Here is a 24332-nt window from a genome sequence, read left to right as displayed (position 1 = left end):
GAAGACTGATTTTGTTTTAAACTACTGAACTATGACAGGGATGTTTTGAACTGGAGCACTAGTTATGGGCTACTTGTGTATCTGGGCGGTTCCTCAATAAATTTACAATCTAGGAAAGAAGAAGGTAACCAGATAATACAGCTTGTGAGTAGTATTGTGAGAGACTTTTAGAGAAAAATGTGCTGGCTTATAAAAGGGCCATGAGGCTCTATTGATTCGAACTTGTTCAAGAAGTAAACAAAAGCCTAATGATAACAAAAATGTGCGTTTGTAAGTATGCAGTTTAAAAAATAATGCCGGCTGATTTTCTGCCACCCCTCCCTAAGACTCCCTTTTGTAGGTTGCTATGCTGGGCTTTACGACAGCTCTAACACCTGCTCCTCTTCAGTTCTCCTCCTTTGCCTCATTTCTGATGTAGGTGTTCATAAAATCTACCCCAATCTTCTTTGCTTCTCATTTCCATCCTCTACTTGGCAACTCTATCCATTTTGCCAGGTTTAAGTAGCTATCACGGGTATGTGTTCATGCTCAATTTCTCTTCTTAGTTCCAGAATAGAAGCTACTGTGGATTTTTAATATGCGAATGTCTTACAGGTACCTCAAGCTCAACAAGCACAAAACTCTTCTAGGCAGCAAATCTCTAAAACCTGCTCCTCTCCTACTGATAATTTACCCCTTACCACTCAGGCTTGAAACCCTGGAATTGCCTTTATTTTTCAAACATCCTCTCCTTTGATTCTCTTTATGCATTTAGATCTCCTCTTTCAAGTTGCCAAAGGTATCTTTATATAATGTAACATAAATATTTTTGATATTTTACTCTTCTAAATGATTAGGTTGTTTGGTAAAGAACAAACATCCACACTCTTCGATCTGCTATCCTTAGCTTTCAAGACTGGAACCAATTCTATGATTTCTTACTCATCCAACCTATACTTCCAACGCTGCCCCAGCACATCTTGCTGATATCTCTATGTCAGCCTATCATACAGAATAAAAGTCCTGTGTTCTTATTATAAAATACAGAATGTGTGGGGTTTTAAAGAAGACCATCTTTTACCTCTTGTTAAAGTTAAAGGGAGCACAGTCTATAAGACTACTCTCACTTCTAACACCAGTTTCAAGTTCAAGGGATCCCCAAAACTACTCTCAGGTTTGATAATTCACTAGAAGGGCTCACAGAACTCACAGAAAGGTGTTATACTCACGGTTATGATTTATTACAGGGAAGGAATACAGATTAATATCAGTCAAGGAAAGAGAAGCATAGAGTAAAGCCTAAGAAAGTACCAAATGTGAAACTTCCTATTATGTTCTCCCTGTGGAATCAGGACAGCATTTCCTGGCATCATTGTGTGACATTGCTCAGGTAGTACTGCCAACCAGGGATGCTTGCCCAAGCCTTGATGTCAGAGTCTTATCCATTACTAGACAGTTAACTGTGCATGTGGCTGTCTTAAGTTTTCGTCCCTGCAGGACATGTTATTTATAGCCTGTGACTCAAAGCCCCAATACCACTCTAAATCACATTGTTAAAATCTGGCTGGCTCAAGGTGCCCAGAACAGCAAAGACATTCCTATCAGGCATGATATTCCAAGAGCTAGAGATTATCTCCAAGAAGCCAAGGGTAAAAACCAGACCTTTCTTTAGATAAGACTAGCCTGGGCAACGTAGGCTCCAATTCTAAGAAAAATAAGAAATTTTCACATGGTGGCATATGCCTATTGTCCCAGCTATTCAGGAGGTTGAGGCAAGAGGGTCCCTTGAGTCCAGGATGCTGAGGCTGCGGTGAGCTCTGATCACACTGCTGCACTCCAGTCCGAGTCACAGAGTGAGACCTTGTCTAAAAAAAAAAAAAACAACAAAAATCTTTACTACAAACCCTCCTACTTTCTTAAGTTTTCAAGACGTGTATGTAGATAAAATCGATTTGTAGCTTGGACTGGAAAACCCCTGTCTTTGCATCTGGACACACCTGGATATCTGGTTTTTGACTGCTGGCTAAGCTAAGGCCGGAAGGTTTACCTAATTCTGTTTAAGTTCTGACCTGGAGACTTTGATACTTAGTTTCATTACTAATAGGTTGCCACTGACATAACCAGTTAAAAAGCATGGCTTGCTTACATGACTAAAGGGACTTAAAACACCCCTGTTGAGGGCTTCTCTGAACTCCCATGAAGCCGAAATTCCTGGTCCAGGTCTTAGAGGTTCAAAGTAGAGACACAGCCTGGTCCTGTGTGTGCAAAAAAGGTGGCCCTGGAGAGTTGGGATGTCAAAATGTCTCTCAGACTCCTAATGCTTGTTTACTTTTTCTTTCTCTGGCTGTATCATATAATTTGCATTTTTGTAAAAAAGATAATAATAAGTAGACTTTGTGTAATCTGGTGATTCCTTTCAAATATATGATCTGTGGGAAAAAATATACCAGGGTTTATTACACTTGCAGAAATTTTACTAAGAATTAGAAAATTTTCAAATATCATAACCTGAACCAAGAATTGCATATGTAATTAACATCACTATCTCCTTCATGGTTCAGAGAAGTGATAAGATATAATTCAATAAATAAGTCTGAGGTTTCGGTAAATATAATGTCAACCACTTTCTCACTCCTGAATAACAGTTTAAGTTTTAGTTACTTTTATGATTTTAAGACACTTCATTGATTCAACTACTAGAAAATATTTGTTAGACGGCACATGAAGTTTCAGACTCTCAAAAATGATGAAAATTAATAAAAACTATATTGTAAAGAAGAAGTTACCACAGCAGAAGACAGAGGTATAAGAAGAAAACTGAGCAAGTCTGGTCAGAGGCAGGCCTGGCACAAGGACCTGGAGAAGGCAGTGTCATCAAGAGCCGATGGAGGAAAGGAGGCGCCATAAACAGAACTTTGGTTGTGATCTCTGGTTTTATTATTTGCTGATGTATCACTCTGACACCAAAACCAAAGACAAAAAAAAAAAAAAGAAAACTACAGACCAATATCTCTGATGAACACAGACACAAAAATCCTCAACCAAACACTAGCAAATGGAATTCAATGGCACATTAAAAAGGTAATACACCATGATCAAGTGGGTTTTATATCAGGAATGCAAGGATAATTCAACAAATGCAAATTGATAAATGTAATACATCACAAAAACAGAATAAAGGATTAAAAACCATGTGATCACCTCAATAGATGCAGAAAAATCATTTGATGAAATTCAGCATCGCTTCATGATAAAAATAAATAACTAGACATTGAAGTAACATACCTCAAATAATAAAAGGCTTATGTGACAAACCCACAGCCAACATCATACTGAATGGGGGAAAGGTTGAAAGCATTTTCTCAAGAACTGGAACACAACAAGGATTCCCACTTTCACCACTCCTATTTGACATAGTATTAGAAGTCTGAGCCACAGCAATCTGGCAGGAGAAAGAAATGAAAGACTTTCAAATTGGAAAAGAGAAAATCAAATTATTCCTGTTTGCTGATGACAGGATTATGTATCTAGAAAAACTTAGAGATTCCACCAAAACACTATTGGATTTGATCAATGAATTTAGTAAAGCTATTTAGTGAAGTTGATACAAAATTGATATACAAAAATCAGTAGTATTTCTATATACCAATAACAAACTAACTGAGAAGGAAATCTCATTTACAAGACCTACAAAAAAAAAATACCTAGGAATATATTTAAGCAAGGAGGTGAAAGATCTCTGCAAGGAAAACTATAAAACACTGACAAAAGAAATTGCCAATGAGACAAATGAATGGAAAAATATCCCATGTTCATGAATCAGAAGAATTAATATTGTTAAAATGACCATGATGCCCAAAGCAATCTATAAATGAAATGCAATCCCTATCAAAATACCAATGTCATTTTTCACAGAATTAGAAAAAACAATGTTAAATTCGTATGGAATCAAAAAAAAGAGCCCAAATAGCAAAACCAATTCTAAGCAAAAGAACAAAACTGGAGGCATAACATTATGATGTGAAATTATGATTTAAAGCTATGGTAACCGAAACAGTTCAGTACTTCTATAAAATATACACAAAGATCAATGAAACAAAATATGGGACCCAGAAGTAAAGCCACATAGTTGCAGCCAACTGACCTTTGACGAAACTAACAGGAAGAAACATTGAGGAAAGGACACCCTTTTCAATAAGTGGTGCTGGGATATTAGATAGCCATGTGCAGAAAAATAAAACAGGACCCTTATCTCTCACTATATACAAAAAACAATTTAAGATGTAGTTAAGACTTAAACGTAAGACCCACAACTATCAAAATACTAAAAGAAAACCTAGAGAAAATTCTGGACATTGGTCTGGGCAAAGAATTTATGACTATTACCTAAAAGAACTGGCAACAAAACCGAAATTAGACAAACGAGACAAGTAAACTAAAAAGCTTCTCCACAGCAAAAGAAATAACCAAGTGTAAACGGCCCACAGAATAGGAGAAAATGTTTGAAAACTATTTATCCCATAGGAGACTAATATCCAGGATATAAAAGAAACAAACATCTCAACCACAAAAAGAACAAACAAGGCCAGGCACGGTGGCTCACGCCTATAATCCCAGCACTTTCAGAGGCCAAGGCAGCTGGATCACCTAAGGCGAGGAGTTTGAGACCAGCCTGGCCAACATGGCGAAACGCTGTCTCTACTGAAAATACAAAAATTAGCCATGCATAGTGGTGGGTGCCTGTAATCTCAGCTGTTTGGGAGGCTGAGACACAAGAATCCCTTGAATCCAGGAGGAGGAGGTTGCAGTGGGCCAAGATTGCGTCACTGCATTCCACATTACACTCGGCCTGGGTGACAGAGGGAAACTATCTCAAAAAAAAAAAAATAGAACAAATAATGTTCTTTAAAAGTGGTCAAAGGATATAAATAGACATTTTTCAAAAGAAGACACACAAATGGCCAACATAGGCATTTGAAAATAAAAATGCTCAGCAGTAATCATCAGAGCATGCAAATTAAAACCATAATAAGATCATCTTCCCCTGTCAAAAATGGCTATTGTTAAAAAGATGAAATGTCCCATCTGTTATGTTGGTGAGGATATGGAAAAAAGGGAATGCTTATACTCTGTTGGTGGGGATGTAAATTAGTACGACCTTTACTGAAAATAGTTGGAGATTTCCTGAAGAACTAAAAATAGAATGACTGTTGGATCCAGCAATCTCACTACTGGGTATCTACTCAAAGGAAGAGAAATTAACATTTCAAAGGGATACCTGCACTCAGGTTTCTTGCAGCATTATTCACAATAGAAAAGATATGGAATCAACCTAAGGATTCACCAGTGGGTGACTGGATAAAGAACATGTTGTATATATGCCTGATAGAATACTATTCAGCCACAAAGAGAATGAAATCAGCAACATGGTTGGAACTGGAGGACATTATCTAAGTGAAATAAGCCAGACACAGGAAAATATGGCTTATAAGTGAGTGCTAAAACAAATATTCACATGGATGTAGACAGTGGAATGATAGACAGTGGAGACTCAGAATTGGGAGGGATGATGAGAAATTACTAATGGGTACAATGTATAGCATTTGGGTGATGGATACCCTAAAAGCTCTGCCTTGACCACTATGTGTGTGACAAAATTGCACTTGCAACCCATAAATTCACATAAAATGAAAAATATATAAGACAAAGGTAACCATAAAAACTAAAACAAGGTAATCCCCATTGTAGTCACAAAGATGAGAGACGAGAGGCTTGTCCAAGAAGGCTAGAGAGGGCTGGATATACCCTGCTTCCAAACCTCCTGCTTTCTCTCCCACCCCTTGTAATAGACTCTTTGCTGTCCCCTCTACCTCCCTGTTCTCAGAGGCTTCCCTTTCTCTATTGCTCATCTGCCCTCTAAAAAGGAAGAAAGAAGATTGCAATTCCTTGTACTCTTAGGTACTTGGAGCAGAATGAAGTAAATTTAGTGAATCATTTGCAACTTTGTACCTCTTGGGTGCACTTCAAATGTCAACAAGAGCATTTCTTCTGTGGGATAGACTGGTTTAGTTTTGGCCTTTTACCTCACCTTTCAGCTGCCTGAAATTGTGTAGACTTTTCCAACTGTGTTCATGTGCCACCTGAGCTACTGCCACTCCCTGCAATCGGATGAGCCTTAAGAACCCAGATCCAGGCCAAGCGTGGTGGCTCATGCCTGTAATCCCATCACTTTGAGAGGCTCAGGCAGGTGAATCACCTGGGGTCAGGAGTTCGAGACCAGCCTGGCCAACATGGTGAACCCCCATCTCTACTAAAAATACAAAAATTAGCTGAGCATGCTGGCAGGCACCTGTAATCCCAGCTACTCGGGAGGCTGAGGCAGGAGAGTCATTTCAACCCAGGAGACAGAGGTTGCAGTGAGTGGAGATTGCACCACTGCACTCTAGCCTGGGTGACAGAACAAGACTTTGTCTCAGAAAATCAAGAATCCAGCTCCAGACACTGCTTCCTGATGTCTGTGCAGCTGAGGATAGGTGACTTCTTCCCAGCAGCTATCTCTCTAGTGGAACAAAGCACCAAGTTTCTTCTCTAATTATTTCTATCATTAAATAATTTCCAGGCACCTAAGAGTTTAGATTTAGCCATGTCTTTGAGGACCATAATTTTCCCTAATTTGTGCTTTCTATAATAATAATTAGGGATTTATTGCTTATATTAAAAACTCATCAGAACTCTAATTTAAAAGGGTAACTACTTTTCATGAGTTCAAGTTGGGAATTACTATTCAAATTCACTGACAACTTAAAATTTAAGATAATTTTCTTTTCTACTGTGCCGGTTCTTCCTGTGATAAGGATTTTACTTTTGCCAAATAGAAGTTCCTAGAACATCCTGGGAATATGTTATTTTAGAAGAAAAACAATAAGCAATTACTTAAAGCAAATTTAACATTTAGAACAAAACAATGTTTCATTTGATTGATACATATTTTGTTTTTATCTTGAAGAATGTACCACAAAAGAAGGGTCACAGCAATAAGACATAACTTCACTTAACTTTTCAAACTGATACTGTCCAAATATTTAATAATATTCTGTTGATTAAGACAGTGCTTTTTGGGAGACAATCCAAGATGGCCAAATAGGAACAGCTCTGGAGTGCAGTTCCCAGTAAGAACGCAGAGGGTGAGTGATCACCGCATTTCCAAATGAGTTTTTACTGCTCATAGACCAGGAGATTCCTGGGCGGAAAAGTGCCAGGAGTCTCCAGTGTGGCTGTTTCAGCCGGCGCAGCAGGTCTCCACACAAAAACTCACACAAATCTCAGTGGCGGTTTCAACTGGTGCCTGGAATGCCTGGGAGACAGAATCGGCCATTCAACTGAAAAAAAGGAGGTTGAAACAGGGAGCCAGGTGATCAGGCTCGGAGGGTCCCAACCCCACAAAGACCAGCAATCTGAAACACTCTGGATTGAGAGTTTCATAGCAAGCACAGCTTGACCCTGGATGGTCCAGCTCTATGGGGGGAAGAGCATCTGCCATTACCAAGGCAGTACACCACTACTGAGGCATTCTGCCATTACTGAGGCAGTCCACCATTACCAAGGCATTCTACCATTACCCAGGCAATCCGCTATTACCAAGGCAGTCCACCATTACAGAGGCAGTCTGTGATTACTGAGGCAGACCACCGTTACCAAGGCAGCTCTAACTATACCTCTACAAACAAAACCACAAAGAAGTAAAAACAGCAGCTGGGCAGAGACTACGGAAGCTCAGCAACACCTCTGCTGGCAGACTGTGACTAGGATACCTCCTTGCTGGGCAGGGCATTTCTGAAAAAAGGCATCAGCATGTCATGAACTTTTAAATAAAGCCCCACCTTCCCAGGACAGAGCACCTGGGGGTAAAAGGCAGTTATGAGTTCTGCTGCAGCAGCCTTAAACATACCTACCCAGCAGCTCTGAACGGAACAACAGAGCTCACAGCTCAGCCCTTGAGCTCCTATAAGGGATAGACTGTCTCCTCAGCAGCTCCCCAACCCCCATATATCCAAAGAGACACCTCATAAAGGAGAGCTCAGGCTAACATCTGGTGGGTATCCCTCGGGGACAAAGATAAAAGAAGAAGAAACTGGCAGCAACCCTTATTGTTCTGCAGCCACCACAGGTGATCCCCAGGCAAGCAGGGTCTGGAGTGGACCTCCAGCAGTCCTACAGCAGAGGGTCCCGACAGTTAGAAGGAAAACTAAAAAATAGAAAGAAAAATTTCATCATCAACAAAAAGGATGTTCACTCAGAGACTCCATTCGAAAGTCACCAACTACAAAGACAACGGGTAGATAAATCCACAAAGATGGGAAGAAACCAGCACAAAAAGGACGAAAACACCAAAAACCAGAACACTTTTCCTCCTCCAAGGGATCACAACTCCTCACCAGCAAGGGAACAAGACTGGATGGAGAATGAGTGTGATGAATTGACAGAAACAGGCTTCAGAAAGTGGGTAATAACAAACTTCTCTGAGCTAAAAGAACATGTTTTAATCCAATGCAAAGAAACTAAGAACCTTGAAAAAAGGTTTGACAAACTGCTAATGAGAATAAATAGCTTAGAGAAGAATATAAATGAATTGATGGAGCTGAAACACAACACAAGAACTTTGTGAAGCATACATAAGTTTCAACAGCCAAATTGACAAAGCAGAAGAAATGAGATCAGAGATTGAAGATCAACTCAATGAAATAAAATGAGAAGGCAAGATTAGAGAAAAAAGAGTGAAAAGAAATAAACAAAGCCTCCAAGAAATATGGGATTATGTACCAAGATCCAATCTACATTTGATAGGTGTACCAGAATGTGACAGAGAGAATGAGTCCAAGCTGGAAAACACTCTGCAGGATATTATCCAGGAGAACTTCCCCAACCTAGCAAGGCAGGCCAATATTCAAGTCCAGGAAATACAAAGAATACCACAGAGATATTCCTCAAGAAGAGCAACCCCAAGGCACATAATCATCAGATTCACCAGGGTTGAAATGAAGGAAAAAATGCTAAAGGCAGCCAGAAAGGACAGGTTACCCACAAAGGGAAGCCCATCAGACTCACAGTGGATCTCTCAGCAGAAACCCTACAAGCCCTAAGAAAGTGGGGGCCAATATTCAAATCCTTAAAGAAAAGAACTTTCAACCTAGAATTTCATATCCAACCAAACTAAGCTTCATAAGTGAAGGAGAAATAAAATCCTTTATGAACAAGCAATTGCTTAGAGATTTCATCACCACCAGGCCTGCCTTACAAGATCTCCAGAAAGAAGCACTAAACATAGAAAGGAACAGCCAGTACCAACCACTCCAAAAAAGTACCAAATGGTAAACAGCATTGACACAATGAAGAAACTGCATCAACTAATGGGTAAAGCACCCAGCTAGTATCAAAATGGCAGAATCAAATTCACACATAACAATATTAACCTTAAATGTAAATGGCTAAATGCCCCAATCAAAAGGCACAGACTAGCAAATTGGATAAAAAGTCAAAACACATCAGAGTGCAGTATCCAGGAAACCCATCTCACGTGCAAGGATACACATAGGCTCAAAATAAAGGAATGGAAGAAGATTTGCCAAGCAAATGGAGAGCAAAAAAAAAAAGCAGGAGTTGCAGTCTTAGTCTTTGATAAAATAGACTTTAAACCAACAAAGATCAAAAGAGACAAAGAAGGGCATTACATAATGGTAAAAGGATCAATGCAACAAGAAGAGTTAACGATCCTAAATATATACACACCCAATACAAGAGCACCCAGATACGTAAAGCAAGTTCTTAATGACCTACAAAGAGGCTTAGACTCCCACACAATAATACTGGGAGACTTTAACACTTTACTGTCAATATTAGACAGATCAACAAGACAGAAAATTAACAAGTATATCCAGGACTTGAACTCAGATCTGGACCAAGCGAACCTAACAGACATTTACAGAACTCTCTACCCTAAATCCACAGAATATACATTCTTCTCAGCACCACGTCACACCTGCTCTAAAATTGACCACATAATTGGAAGTAACTCACTCCTCAGCAAATGCAAAAGAACAGAAATCATAACAGTCTCTCAGGCCACAGTGCAATCAAATTAGAACTCAGGATTAAGAAACTAACTCAGAACCACACAACTTCATGGAAACTGAACAACTGGCTCTTGAATGTTGACTGGATAAACAATGAAATGAAGGCAGAAATAAAGATGTTCTTCAAAACCAATGAGAACAAAGACACAATGTACCAAAATCTCTGGGACACATTTAAAGCAGTGCCTAGAGGAAAATTTATAGCAATAAATGCCTACGTGAGAAGCAAGGAAAGATCTAACATCAACACCCTATCATCAAAATTGAAAGAGTTAGAGGAGGAAGATCAAGAAAACTCAAAAGCTAGTGGAATACAAGAAATAACTAAGATCAGAGCAGAACTGAAGGAGATTAGAGACACAAAAAAACCCTTCAAAAAATTAATAAATCCAGGATCTGGCTTTTCAAAAAGATCAACAAAATAGACCACTAGCCAGATTAATAAAAAAGAAAAGAGAAACAAATCAAATAGATGCAATAAAAAACGATAAAGAAGACATCACCACAGATTCCACAGAAATACAAACTACCATCAGAGATTACTACAAACAACTTTATGCACATAAACCAGTAAACCTGGAAGAAATGAATAAATTCCTGGACACTTGCACCCACCCAAGCCTAAACCAGGAAGAAGTTGAAACCCTGAATAGACCAATAACAATGGCTGAAGTAGAGTCTGCAATTAGTAACCTGCCAACCAAAAAAAGCCCAGGTCCAGTTGGGTTCACAGCTGAATTCTACCAGACATACAAAGAGGAGCTGGTACCACTCCTTCTGAAACTATTCCAAACAATCCAAAAGAGAGAATCCTTCCCAAATCATTTTATGAGACCAATATCATCCTGATACCAAAACCCGGCAGAGACTCAACAAAAAAAGAAAACTTCAGGCCAGTATCCATGATGAACACAGACACAAAAGTCTTTAATAAAATACTGGCAAACCAATTGCAACATCACATCAAAAAGCTTATCCATCACTATCAAATAGGCTTCATTCCAGGGATGCAAGGCTGGTTCAACATACACAAGTCTATAAAAGTAATTCGCCACATAAACAGAACCAAAGACAAAAACCACATGATTAACTCAATAGATTCAGAGAAGGCCTTCAACAAATTCCAACAGCCCTTTATGCTAAAAACCCTCAATGAACTAGGTATTGATGGAACATATCTCAAAACAATAAAAGTTATTTATGACAAACCTACAGCCAATATCATACTGAATGGGCAAAAACTGGAAGCATTCCCTTTAAAATCTGGCACTGGACAAGGATGCCCTCTCTCACCACTCCTGTTCAATATAGTATTGGAAGTTCTAGCCAGAGTCATCAGGCAAGAAAAAGAAATAAAGGGGATTCAATTAGGAAAGGAGGAAGTCAAATTTACTCTATTTGCAGATGACATGATTGTATATTTAGAAGACCCTATCATCTCAGCCCAAAATCTCCTTAAACTGATAAGCAACTTCAGCAAAGTCTCAGGATACAAAATCAATGTGCAAAAATCACTAGCATTCCTATTCACCAATAACAGACTTAAGGAGAGCCAAATCAAGAATGAACTGCCATTCACAATTGCTACAAAGAGAATAAAATACCTAGGAATACAACGAACAAAGGATGCAAAGAATCTCTTCAAGGAGAATTACAAACCACTGCTCAAGGATATAAGAGAGGCCACAAACAGATGGAAAAGCATTCCATGCTTATGGTTAGGAATAACTAATATTGTGAAAATGGCCATACTGCCCAAAGTAATTTATAGATTCAACACTATTCACATCAAGCTATCTATGGCCCTCTTCACGGAACTGGAAAAAAACACCTTAAACTTCATATGGAACCAAAAGAGAGGCTGCATAGCCAAGCCAATTCTATGCAAAAAGAGCAAAGCTGGAGGCATCATGCTACCTGGCTTCAAACTATACTACAAGGCTGCAATAATCAAAACAGCATGGTACTGGTACCAAAACAGAGATATAGAGCAATGGAACAGAACAGAGGCCTCAGAGTCAACACCACACACCTACAACCATCTGATCTTTGACAAACCTGACAAAAACAAGCAATGGGGAAAGGATTCCCTGTTTAATAAATGGTGTTGGGAAAGCTGGCTAGCCATGTGCAGAAAGCAGAAACAGGACCCCTTCCTGATACCCTACACTAAAATTAACTCCAGATGGATTAAAGACTTAAACGTAAGACCTAACACCATAAAAACCCTAGAAGAAAATCTAGGCAAAACCATTCAGGACATAGGCATAGGCAAGGACTTCATGACTAAAACACCAAAAGCATTGGCAACAAAAGCCAAAATAGACAAATGAGATCTAATTAAATGCCAGAGCTTCTGCATGGCAAAAGAAACAGTCATTAGAGTGAACCAGCAACCAACAGAATGGGAAAAATTTTTGCAATCTACCCATCTGACAAAGGACTTATATCCAAAATCTACAAAGAACTAAACCAGATTTATAAGAAAAAAACAAACTCATTCAGTAGTGAGTGAAGGATATGAACAGACACTTTACAAAAGAAGACATATATGAGGCAAACAAACATATGAAAAAATGCTCATCATCACTGGTCATTAGAGAAATCCAAATCAAAACCCCGTTGAGATACGATCTCATGCCAGTTAGAATGGTGATCATTAAAAAATCTGGAGACAACAGATGTTGGAGAGGATGTGGAGAAATAGGAACACTTTTACACTGCTGGTGGGAGTGTAAACTAGTTCAACCATTGCAGAAGACAGTGTGGCGCTTCCTCAAGGACCTAGAAATAGAAATTCCATTTGACTCAGCAATCCCATTACTGGGTATATATCCAAAGGATTATAAATCATTCTATTATAAGGACACACGCACATGTATGTTCATTGCAGCACTGTTTTTACAATAGCAAAGACCTGGAACCAACCCAAATGCCCATCAGCGACAGACTGGACAAGGAAAATGTGGCACATATACACCATGGAATACTATGCAGCCATAAAAAACGATGAGCTCATGTCCTTTGTAGGGACATGGATGAATCTGGAAATCATCATTGTCATCAAACTGACACAAGAACAGAAAATCAAACACCACATATTCTCACTCGTAGGCGGGTGTTGAACAATGAGAACACATGGACACAGGAAGGGGAACATCACACACTGGGGTCTATTGTGGGGGGACTAGGGGAGGAACAGTGGGGGGTAGGGAGTTGGGGAGGGATATCATGGGGAGAAATGCCAGATATAGGTGACAGTGATAGAGGCAGTAAACCACATTGCAATGTACATACCTATGCAACAACCCTGCATATTCTGCACATGTACCCTAGAACCTAAAGTGCAGTAATATTATATATATATATATATATATAGAGAGAGAGAGAGAGAGAGAGATAAAGACAGTGCTTTTTAAAATATGGATAGGAAAAACATATTTTCTTGTAGTTATATGTCTTGGAATAATATATAAATCACATCAGCCATAAATATTACTGTTTAGCACAAGACAATCATAAAAAGAATTTTATCAATTTAAATTAGAATACTAAATAAACCAGTAAAGCAAGCATTTGCAGAACACTTAGTGTGTTACACATAAATCTTCAATTAATTCACAGAAAATCATAAGAGGTTGTCAGTTGCATAATGTCACTTTGCTAGTTAAGGTGGTACAGGGATTTAAACTCAAGCCCAAATGCACAACCACATCAGTATAGAGACAGATGTTACTGCATGTTGGCAGATGAAATTGTCAAAGTGAAATTAATTCCCATGACTCCAAATTAGAAATTGCTGCCTTAGGATGTGGGGGGAGGAGGTGACAGTCACTTACACTGCTGGTGGTAATTTTTTAAAAATAACACAAGAGAGATAATTGGCAATGTCATACAAATAAACTGAATAAATTACAACTTTTCCAAGTTGAAGAAGGCAATCCACAAGGAGGCTGGTGGGTTACTCTATGTCCACTTTCATGTCCATTCTTTTGTAAGCAGTGATTCTTATGAGAATCCTTACTCATATCCCCCACCAAATGGAGATGTTAATTGTATCAATTTTTATAACAGTGAAATAGTACAGGTGCAGTTCCCCAGCAATAGGTGACTGACTAGGCAAATAATAATGCCCAAGAATGACATGAAAAAATAAGATAATATTTAAATAACTTGAATATATATTGCCTTTCCTTTTTGAAAGGAAATATATATTACTGATATATATTTCGGTGTAAAACTGCCTTTTTGAAAGGCAATATATATTACGGATAACTTTAATATATATTGCCTTTCAAAAACCTATTGTACCAACTCTACACACTGAGCACAGTATGCACAGAATAATGTGCGTATCGTGCTCAGTGAAGAAAGAGCTAGTACAATAGGTTTGTTTTACTCAGCTCTTTTTAATTTCTGGGAAAGCTTGGAGCCACAGGGAAGAGAACTAACATCAGGAATGTTCGCTTGGTCAGTGATTAGGATGTTATTCTCTATGTCCCAGGCAGTGGGTCAGGAGGTACCCAGCTGCCAGCACTGTTTAAAATAAACATGAAAGTTCATGAGGTATACGTGGTGCCTGTTTGGCTCCTGCACCTTGGTTGGTCAGGTAGCTGTGTGATCAACAGCCTTTAAGAACTCTGGACTCTGAGATTTGCGTGGACTTGTTGAGGTGGAGATCCTTGCCACACATCTCTGCAATTTGCAGCTGGAAAGGGAGTGTCTGTGTAATTCTCGCAGAGAAAGGGAATGTGGAAACCTGGGCCTGACCTCTCTAGTCTTCTCTTATGCATACCTGGGTCTCACAGTTCCAGCACAGCATCCTTTGCAGTGATATATCTTAGCTGTAAGCATAACTTTTTGTCTTATGTGAGTCCTTCTGGTGAATCACTGAGCAAATCATGACCATGAGTTAGTCATGGGAAACCCAAAATATGTTCTCAATTGAAATTTACAAAAAAAGATATATACATGTACATGCATATAATGGTACAGGATTATTTCTGGAAGGATCTTCAAGAAATTAGTGTTCCCAATCCCCAAGTGAGGCAGCCAGAGGTGTGAAGTGAATGACTATTTTTACTATATGTATGTATTTCTTTGTACTGATACGAGATAATTTAAGGTGTATTTGTAAAAAATATATTGTGGCTATACTCAGTGCTTTGCCGTGACCACGGAGTTACTGTCTTGAGGTAAGATGTGGAGAATCTTTAAGTTGCAGTGGAAAATAGGAAAGAGTAGAAAGTGACGAGTGAGCTACTGGGGCTTCCCTGAACCTGCAGGTGAGAGCCAGACTCTTCTGAGCTTTTGGATGAGATCAGGCAGGCTGACAGAAACAGGAAGATCGTTCCTGATAGAACAGCGTGCGTGAGAAAGCGTCTGTACTGTGGGTTTAATAAGAAAGATAGCAGGAATGCCTCATATATTGTATGATATTTATAACCTTGTAACATTTATTAATGGTATAAATATAAATATAACAATTTTAGTTTTACCCCGTTGTTTTACTAGTAACTGACAAGGAACCTACAGCTGTTGATTTTATCAAAGGTTTTGTAGCACTTGTGACTGTCTGTCATCTCATTGTGACTCTTCTATGTCACGTGGATGGAGCAGCAGGCCAAGAGCCAGAAGACGTGGTACCACTCCTGAAGGGATCCTAACAAGAAGATCTCCAAGAGCTAGCCACTCAACATGCATGAGCTTCTTTTACTTTGGTTGAAAAATGAGGGTTGTGGTGGAATAAAGTTGAGCCTGAATGATCCCTAATTCTCTCCTGCTTTTTAAATTGCATGTTTCTGCTGCAATCTCATAAAGAAGAGGGAACAGCTTCACTTTGCCAACTGAAGAAATATTGGTTCAGGTATTAAGTTCCCACCAAATTCACAGTTACAACTGCCACATTTTTTAAAATTGCATACTTTAGATTTTTGATGCCATACTGACGTTTATAAATATGGAAGGTTGGCAAAGAATCATGTTTCAATGCACTAAAAAAAGAGAATCTGATATGGTTTGAACTAATGGGTTAAGGTCACTCTATAATATAAATGAACCCAGTGATATTCTCCATAGTTAGATAGTACTGGATAATTTATTATTTTAAAAAGTACATACTGAGGTCCAAATCTCAGATTTGGCATCTGCATGACCTAAACATACAGAGAGGAAGAAGGAGAAAGCAGTTTACTATTCAGAAATAGATGGAAATTAACATGAATTCTTATACGTCTTCATTTTATTCCATGCCTGAAGGTGGCATAATTTAATAATGTTAATTTTTTCTAGTCATGATTTGCTGAGCCAATTAATTATTTTCATTTATTTTCTATTTTTTTTTTTGCAGAATACTTCTTTATTATAGCAACTTATGAAACAACTATAAAACAACTATAACAACTTAAAAACAACTATAACATTAAATGTACAATAACCACACTCTACATTATGATTGATGGTGTTACTCAGCATCCTTAGATTTGAGAGAAAAACTTGTGAAATTCTCGAAATTCACCAACCTTCTTTATAAAGACATGGGATTGAAATGTACCTACAAATTTTTGCCAAAAGCATACACATTTCATTCTCCTCACTTTGTTCATAATCTCAGCATTTTCAGATCCCCTCAGTGAGTTAATTCAAAGCCTTTTATTATGGAAAGAACTGATACACTTACATTTGCCAGTGGCAACATCCTTAAACACTAATAAGTAATAGATCACGAACAGATTTTTGACCTAGTTCCTTTTTCTTTTAGAGCAAAAGGAACTTTTACCTTGGCACCCAGCCCAGCCCCTAAAGACTGACAATATCCTTCACGCTCCTTTGAAAGCATCCTAAACAGCCATTTCCATTTTAATAGTTGGATGCGGATTGCACCCTTCAACCTTAAAGTCTTCAGCTTTGAAGTCATCAATTTTCTCAACTTTTCGAAGAATCTTGAGCTTTGGCAAAGGTCTGGGTTCTCGCTGAAGCTGAATTTTCAGTGGCTTGATGTGATTCAGGTAAATATGTGCATCTCCCAAAGTATGTACAAAGTCACCTGGCTTCAGGCCCGTGCGCTATCATGTACGTGAGCAGGGTGTAGCTGGCGGTGTTGAAAGGCACACCTAGGCCCATGTCTCCTGATCTCTGGTACAGCTGGCAGGATATCTCACCGTTCACCATGTAGAACTGGCAGAGGGCATGGCATGGAGGCAGCGCCATCAGAGGAAGATCTCTTGGATTCCAAGCGCACATGATGATTCTTCTGTCATCAGGGTTGGTTTTGATGGTGTCAGTCACTCTTTGTAGTTGGTCAACTCCTTGTCCTGAATAATTTGAATCCATATCTCTGTATTCTGCCCCAAAATGCCTCCACTGGAAGCCATAAACTGGGCCCAAGTCCCCTTCTTCTCTGGCGGAGAATCCCAAGCTATCCAGAAAGTCTCGGGATCCATTGGCATCCCAGATTTTCACTCCCTTGGAAGACAGCTCTTTAGCTTTGTGGGTCCCTTGATAAAGCACAGCAACTCCTCCAAAACACCCTTCCAGAACACAACGTTTGGTTGTCAGCAGAGGAAATTCATCTCTCAGGCTGTGGCGCGCCTGCATGCCGAACACCGACAGGGTCGCGGTGCCGGTGCGATCGTCCTTCCTGACGCCGCCGCGAAGGATGTGCTCCATCTGCCCCAGGTGCTGCAGCTCCCGTGAGGCGGCCGCGGCTGGGCGTCCGGCTCCCGGGCGGCGGGCTGCGAGGGCTGGCGGGGCAGCTCGGAGCCGGCCACGGGCATGGCGCTGCGGGCGGCGGGACGGAGCCAGGAGAGGTGGCGCAGAATAAATTATTTTCTCATTTATTCTTTCTTCAGGGTTTGAGTTGCCTTTGTTTTCTGCTTTTTCATATCTTGATTTTAGCCATCTTCAGTCCAATTATAATTTCCTTTCAGTTTTTACTTTCTTTTTACCATCAGCACTTTGCTTCTTTGCATGTTAAATTTCCTACCCTTATTGCAAGGATGTCTAGTTAATAGCTGCTAGAGGTGTAACCACTAATCTAGTTTTTCTTCTGTATGGAGCCAGTGACAAGCCCGGTGGTCAGTCTCCTAAGAAACTTCGTTATCTGTTTCAGCCTCACTGTCTGCATTCCCTGGGAAGCAGTTTAATGACACTGGCTGATCTTAACCAGTTACTACAACCACTTGAAACCATAGTGAAGGTGGGAGGAAAATGTTCTTTTTCTTTTCTCTTGGTAGAAAAAATAGATGTATAATTTTCTAGCTTTCGATTCTCCATTTGGGTTAATGATATGCAGAAGATGTCTGCTAGCTTAAATGTAATTAAAAGAGAGATATTGGCAACCTTTGGATAATGGAGGGCATTTTGAGGATTGCGCTGTGTAGAGCTGATGATGAATGAACTTCTCTAGCTAGTATGTGCTCAAACACACAGTAACAAGAACTAGAATGACAAATCTGTGTTGTATGCTTCTGAATGCTATGGATGATGAGTTGATTTCTCACCACCTGGTATGAAAATGGGATGTTAGATGGAGACAGACAGTAGATACCTTTGGGTATCTAGGAAACTTATACCTCCTGCTGTGATAGCAGTGAAGCCCCCAGGTCTTTTGTGTTATAGAATTGGGATTTGTGGTAGGCAAGATTCTAAAGATGGCACTCCGAGGGCGACATCCCATCCACCTGGCATACAAACACTGCCTAACCCCTGGAACTGTGAATATAATATGTTTTACTCCTGTAATTAGGTTGTGTTGTATGGCACAATTGCGCTGGGCGCGGTGGCTCACGCCTGTAATACCAGCACTTTGGGAGGCCGAGGCGGGAGGATCACGAGGTCAAGAGATCGAGACCATCCTGGTCAACATGGTGAAACCCCGTCTCTACTAAAAATACAAAACATTAGCTGGGCATGGTGGCGCGTGCCTGTAATCCCAGCTACTCAGGAGGCTGAGGCAGGAGAATTGCTTGAACCCGGGAGCGGAGGTTGCGGTGAGCCGAGATCGCGCCATTGCACTCCAGCCTGGGTAAGAAGAGTGAATCTCCGTCTCAAAGAAAAAAAGATAGGGATATTATTTGGATGCGCCTGACTTAATCAGAGCTTTGAAGAAGTCAAAGGGATGAGAAGGCTGAGAGAGTTGATGACGCAAGGGTTTCTGTGCTGCTGAGATGGAAGGCCACATGGAGGGGCCCTGAGAGGAATCTCTGGAAGCTGAGAGGGGTCCACAGCTGGCAGCTAGGAAGATGGTGGGTACTGGGTTATACAATTATAAGGAAACAAATTCCGCTGATAATCTGAGGGAGCTTGGGAGTGGCTCTTGCCCTGACTGAGCCTGCAGATGAGAATGCAACCAGGTAACATCTTGATTTCAGCCTCATGAGACCCCAAGCAGATGACCCATGACCCACGGATCGGGAGACAAATGACATAATAAATGTATATCATTGTAAGCCAGTGAGTCTGTGGTAATATGCAGCAGCAGAAAATAAACACAGCAACCACCACATTTATGAAAAGGCATTTTAGAATTTAAATGTTCATAATTTCATAGAGATTCTGAGAATGCTTTTGGATCACCTTCATAATACTGTAACTTAGGTTTCAAAATATTCTGATGAGTGCGTAGCTCTGTAAGTTCTTCCGCCCTTATTTCCAGGTGTGTTTTGCAGTGACTGCACAGACTTCGGTCCCTGAAGGACTGGCCTTACTACTGCAGAGAGTAAAACACCAGATTGAGAAACTGTCATGTGACAATGATCACACGGTGCCTTTGAGATGAAATGTGGCCAGGAGTGTCACTTTTAAAAAAGATCCATTCATTGACTCTTTATAATTGGAGATTCTTCTACAAAATGGCTCAGTTTTCTCCCACTGGTGAGTGGTGTCTGTTTCTCTGGATAGTGCTTGGAGAAAGACAGTGTGGAATGTTGATGGCTGTTGTACATTTGTAGCTAAAGCAACCTTCCCTCGTGCCACCAGCATAAGGCAGTTCATCATAGTTAGGATGGAGCATAGAACTTATTTTTTCTTCATCATTTTCTCCCATCACCGAGGCTTTTCCTTCTGCTCCACTCCTCTGTCACTTAGCTCTGTAACTTCCCCAACCTCCTGCACCCACTTTGTCCCTGTTCTCTCTATGACCCCCTCATCACTTTTCCACAATAACTTCCTCATATAATTTTCCCTGAGGGTAACCTAGAAGAGTGAGTGTTACCCAAAGCATATACTGTATGCAGAGCATTTGATGTCATTCAATGCCTTTTCCAAAAGGAGCCATTTCTGCCAGGTCGGTATTCTCCAAAGCCCAAAAGCCCTTACAGGTCCTCCGTAGTTGCTGGGGGTGGTGGCTCAGGTCTGTAATTGCAACATTTTGGGAGGCCGAGGCAGGTGGATCACCTGAGGTTGGGAGTTCAAGACCAGCCTGGCCAACACAGTGAAACACCATCTCTACTAAAAACACAAAAATTAGCTAGTGTGATGGCATACACCTGTAATCCCAGCTATTTGGGAGGCTGAGGCATGAGAATGGCTTGAACCCGGGAGGTGGAGGTTGCCTGGGCCACAGAGCAAAACTCTGTCAAAAGAAGGAGGAGAAAGAAGAAGAAGGAGAAGAGGAGGAGGAAGAGGACGAAGAAGAAGAAGAAGAGGCGGAGGAAGAGGAAGAACTACTCCACAGTGTCCACTGATAGCACCTGAAGTGAGTTGTGAAGACTGAGCCCTTACAGAGCAGCCTCTCAGGTGCTCAGGCCCCATGAGCCCAAATCTCTTTCTGGGAGATTTGAAGAGACACACAGGTCACTCTACCAGGTAATGGGCAGGCCCAGTAAACCATAGCTTCATGCAACCAGCAGTGCCTAAGAAATGGGTTCTGAAAGGGCTCAGCAATGTCATGTAGCCTCTCCAGGACTCTCTCACTTTCCTGCACATTGAGTCTTTTGTGAGTTAGGCTCATATATGGAGATTGTGACTTTGCTAACCTCAGCCCTTCACACCTGTGTCTTTCATTGTTACTGCAAATTGACCACAACTTTAATGTAATTGTAGCAATTTGCAGAAGCAGCATATGTGTGTAGGGGACTCTGGGGTGAGGGGCACCTGGCTTTGCACCAGGAAATAAAATACTTTTCAATTTCAAGTCCTTTAAAGAATGTTTAGTCTGTGATTTCAAATGAAATAATTTTTTATTAAATTTTTATTTATCAATTACCTTCATTTCAAATACAACATATACCCTTCTATGAATAGGTTTCTATTCTGTTTTTTGAAGTAAAACTCCTTATTGTGTCTCTCCGCTAGCCTCCTTGCCTATTCTAGAGCACCTGCTGCACCGTGGCCGAGATCATCTTCACACACAGCAAATCTGAAAACACTCTGAGGATGCCACATGGTCTGATGTGGTAGGCAGAACAACAGTCCCCCAGGATGTCCACGTCCGGATCCTCAGCATCTGTAAATATGTCACCTTATATGGCAAAGGGGATTAAGATTGCAGAGAGAATTCATGTTACTAACAGCCCGCTTAAAGACAGGGATTCTCCTTGACTACCCGAGTGGGCCCCCCGTCATCACAAGAACCCTTCACGGTGGAAGAGGAGGTGTGATGGCAGAAGCAGAGGTGAGTGTGACATGATTGCTTTGAAGGTGAGTGATCCATGACTGGGTGGTTTCTGGAAGCCAGAAAAAGCAAGGATAGGAATTCTCCTATCGTTTTAGGAGAATTTAGGGGAGCCTCAAGTCTCCAAAAAGGAGCATACTCTGACTGACCCATGGCCGTTAGCCCAGAAAGACGGTGGCAGACCTCCAATCTACAGAGCTGTAAGCTGGAGCGTTTCCTGGCCTCTTTCACCAAACATTACATTCTCCCTTTTCTGTGTTCCCCAGCGTGAGGTTTGTCTGCATGCCCGTGTCAGGCGCTGAATTATGACAATCCTGAAAGTGAAGTCCCTGTTTCTCTATGCCCAGTATGCTACCTCACCAAAGTCAGTGTTCAGAAAGTAGGTGAGGATTGATTGCCTTTCAGTTAAAAGCAGCTGCACCATTATATGAAATCTTATTTATTTATTGAAATGGAGTCTCACTCTGTTGCTCAGGCTGGAGTGCAATGGCACGATCTTGGCTCACTGCAACTTCAGCCTTCCAGGTTCAAGTGATTCGCCTGCCTCAGCCTCCTAAGTAGCCAGGATTACAGGAATGCCCCCCCATGCTCGGCTAATTTTTTATATTTTTAGTAGAGACAGGGTGTCACAATGTTGGCCAGGCTAGCCTCAAACCCCTGACCTCAGGTGATCCACCCGCCTCAGCCTCTCAAAGTGCTGGGATCAAGGCGTGAGCCACTGAGTCAGGCCGCATTATATGAAATCTTAAAAGAAATAGTTCTCTGTGTATAAAGCATATTGCAGCTACGCTCAGGGGAGATGATATTCCTAGCGCTAAATTACCTGTTTTGAATTATTGCATAAGTATAGTCTCAACAGTGCAATGCTTAAAGACAAACACTATATTTTATTTCTTGCAAAATAATATTTTATTCACAAAATACCCATTATAAGGCTGAAGAGTTCACTGACATCCATATGGTGAAAAATGTAAACAAACAAATCTTTAGAGCTGTTAAGAGCTTAGCGATGCATTTAAGTTCTCTTCCAGTGAATTGGCATTTAAGCTGCATTAATCACTTTTGAATAATTGATACTATGATCTGCCATTGTTCATTCAACTTAGTAAGGTGAAACTTTAAAAACCGCACTGATTAAGATCTTCCAACTTGAAAACCTCTATTCGTTTCTCTACGGAATGCAGCACTGTCTCCCTAAGCTAACGCAAATCAAGTGTAGGGAGAAAGGTCCCAGAACCTGGCACTCTCTGAGCTGCCATCTCTACCTCCAGAGGCAGCACAACATGGGATGGGCTTGTGGAGGGAGCCAGGGCCTTTCTGCCTGTGGGGCCAGAGAATTCTCACCGCCCTTGATCTTTCCGCTACTCTCCTGTGGCGATGACAAAACCCAGGTAAGGCAGGTTGTTCGGCCACCTGGGATCTCCCCCTTGGCCCAGCTTTGAAGCCAGGAATCACAGAGAACAGGCTGCCCAGGGGCCTGTGTACTGCCTGTGATCCAAGGATGGGAGGCAGTTTCAGTGACAGGACAGAGGGAACCCTGCACAGAAGCTACTGAGGATGTTGGCTGTGTTTAATTGAATCTTTGAGACATTGGTATTGTTATTTTTTTTGGTTTTGGTTTTGTTTTTTTCTGAGACAGAGTCTCACAGTATCACCCACACTGGAGTGCAATGGTGAGATCCTGGCTCCCTGCTACCTCTGCCTCCCCAGTTCAAGTGATTCTCGTGCCTCAGCCTCCTGAGTAGCTGGGATTACAGGTGCCTGCCGCCACACCTGGCTAATTTTTGTATTTTTAGTAGAGACAGGTTTTACCATGTTGGCCAGGCTGATCTCGAACTCCTGAGTTCAAGTGGTCTGCCCACTTCAGCCTGCCAACACGCTAGGATTACAGGCGTGAGCCATCGCACCCAGCCAAGCTACTAGTTTTTAAGGAAAACTAATCCTAGACAGAAATAGAATAGAAATTGCACACATTCATAAATTTGTCTAACTCCTAACAAGTGTACCTTGTCAAGGGTGATACGGCTTATGTGTTAGAAACATAATTAAAAATTGGCCGGGCACAGTGGCTCACACCTGTAATCGCAGCACTTTGGGGAGCCAAGGTGGGCAGATCACAAGGTCAAGAGTTCAAGACCAGCCTGGCCAACACGGTAGAATCCTGTCTCTACTAAAAATACAAAAAAAAAAAAAAAAAATTAGCTGGGTGCGGTGACTCGTGCCTGTAGTTACAGGCTGTTACTACAACTACCCGGGAGACTGAGGCAGAGGAATTGCTTGAACTAGGGAGGCGGAGGTTGCAGTGAGCAGAGATCACGCCACTGTGCTCCTGCCTGGGTGACAGCGCAAGACTCCATCTCAAAATAGTAATAATAATAAAATACCAATTTTATCACACGATGGTAATGTTTACTGCTTTCCTGAAGTGTTTGTTTGAGATTTTCCTCTGGAATGTACTTGGGGCATATACAGTTATACAATAAAAGTAATAAACTATGAAATCAAAAAAGTATTTCAGAAACACTCAGTATATGAACCTTTTGCTCTAGCAGAATCTATTCACACGTTTTACATCCAGTGTTGGAACATAGGCATTTTTCTTACAGAAA

General features: G+C 40.8%; 1 protein-coding gene and 1 pseudogene across 2 annotated transcripts in view; one reads left to right on the top strand and one right to left on the bottom strand.

The window, feature by feature from the left end:
* The window catches only part of ZNF484 (zinc finger protein 484), a 432825-nt gene that overhangs the window by 115448 nt on the left and 293045 nt on the right, over positions 1-24332 (top strand). The window lies entirely within an intron of this gene.
* On the bottom strand, positions 16524-17884 carry LOC116538251 (annotated as a pseudogene). Its single transcript, XR_004263579.1, has one exon. The product of XR_004263579.1 is annotated as a thymidylate synthase pseudogene (transcript).

Source organism: Sapajus apella, unplaced genomic scaffold (assembly GCF_009761245.1).
Source record: "Sapajus apella isolate SASKATOON/1434 unplaced genomic scaffold, GSC_monkey_1.0 scaffold118, whole genome shotgun sequence".
In the NCBI taxonomy this organism is placed as follows: domain Eukaryota; kingdom Metazoa; phylum Chordata; class Mammalia; order Primates; family Cebidae; genus Sapajus; species Sapajus apella.
Note: the sequence above shows the minus strand (reverse complement) of the source record. Positions and strands in the feature narration are given on the sequence as shown.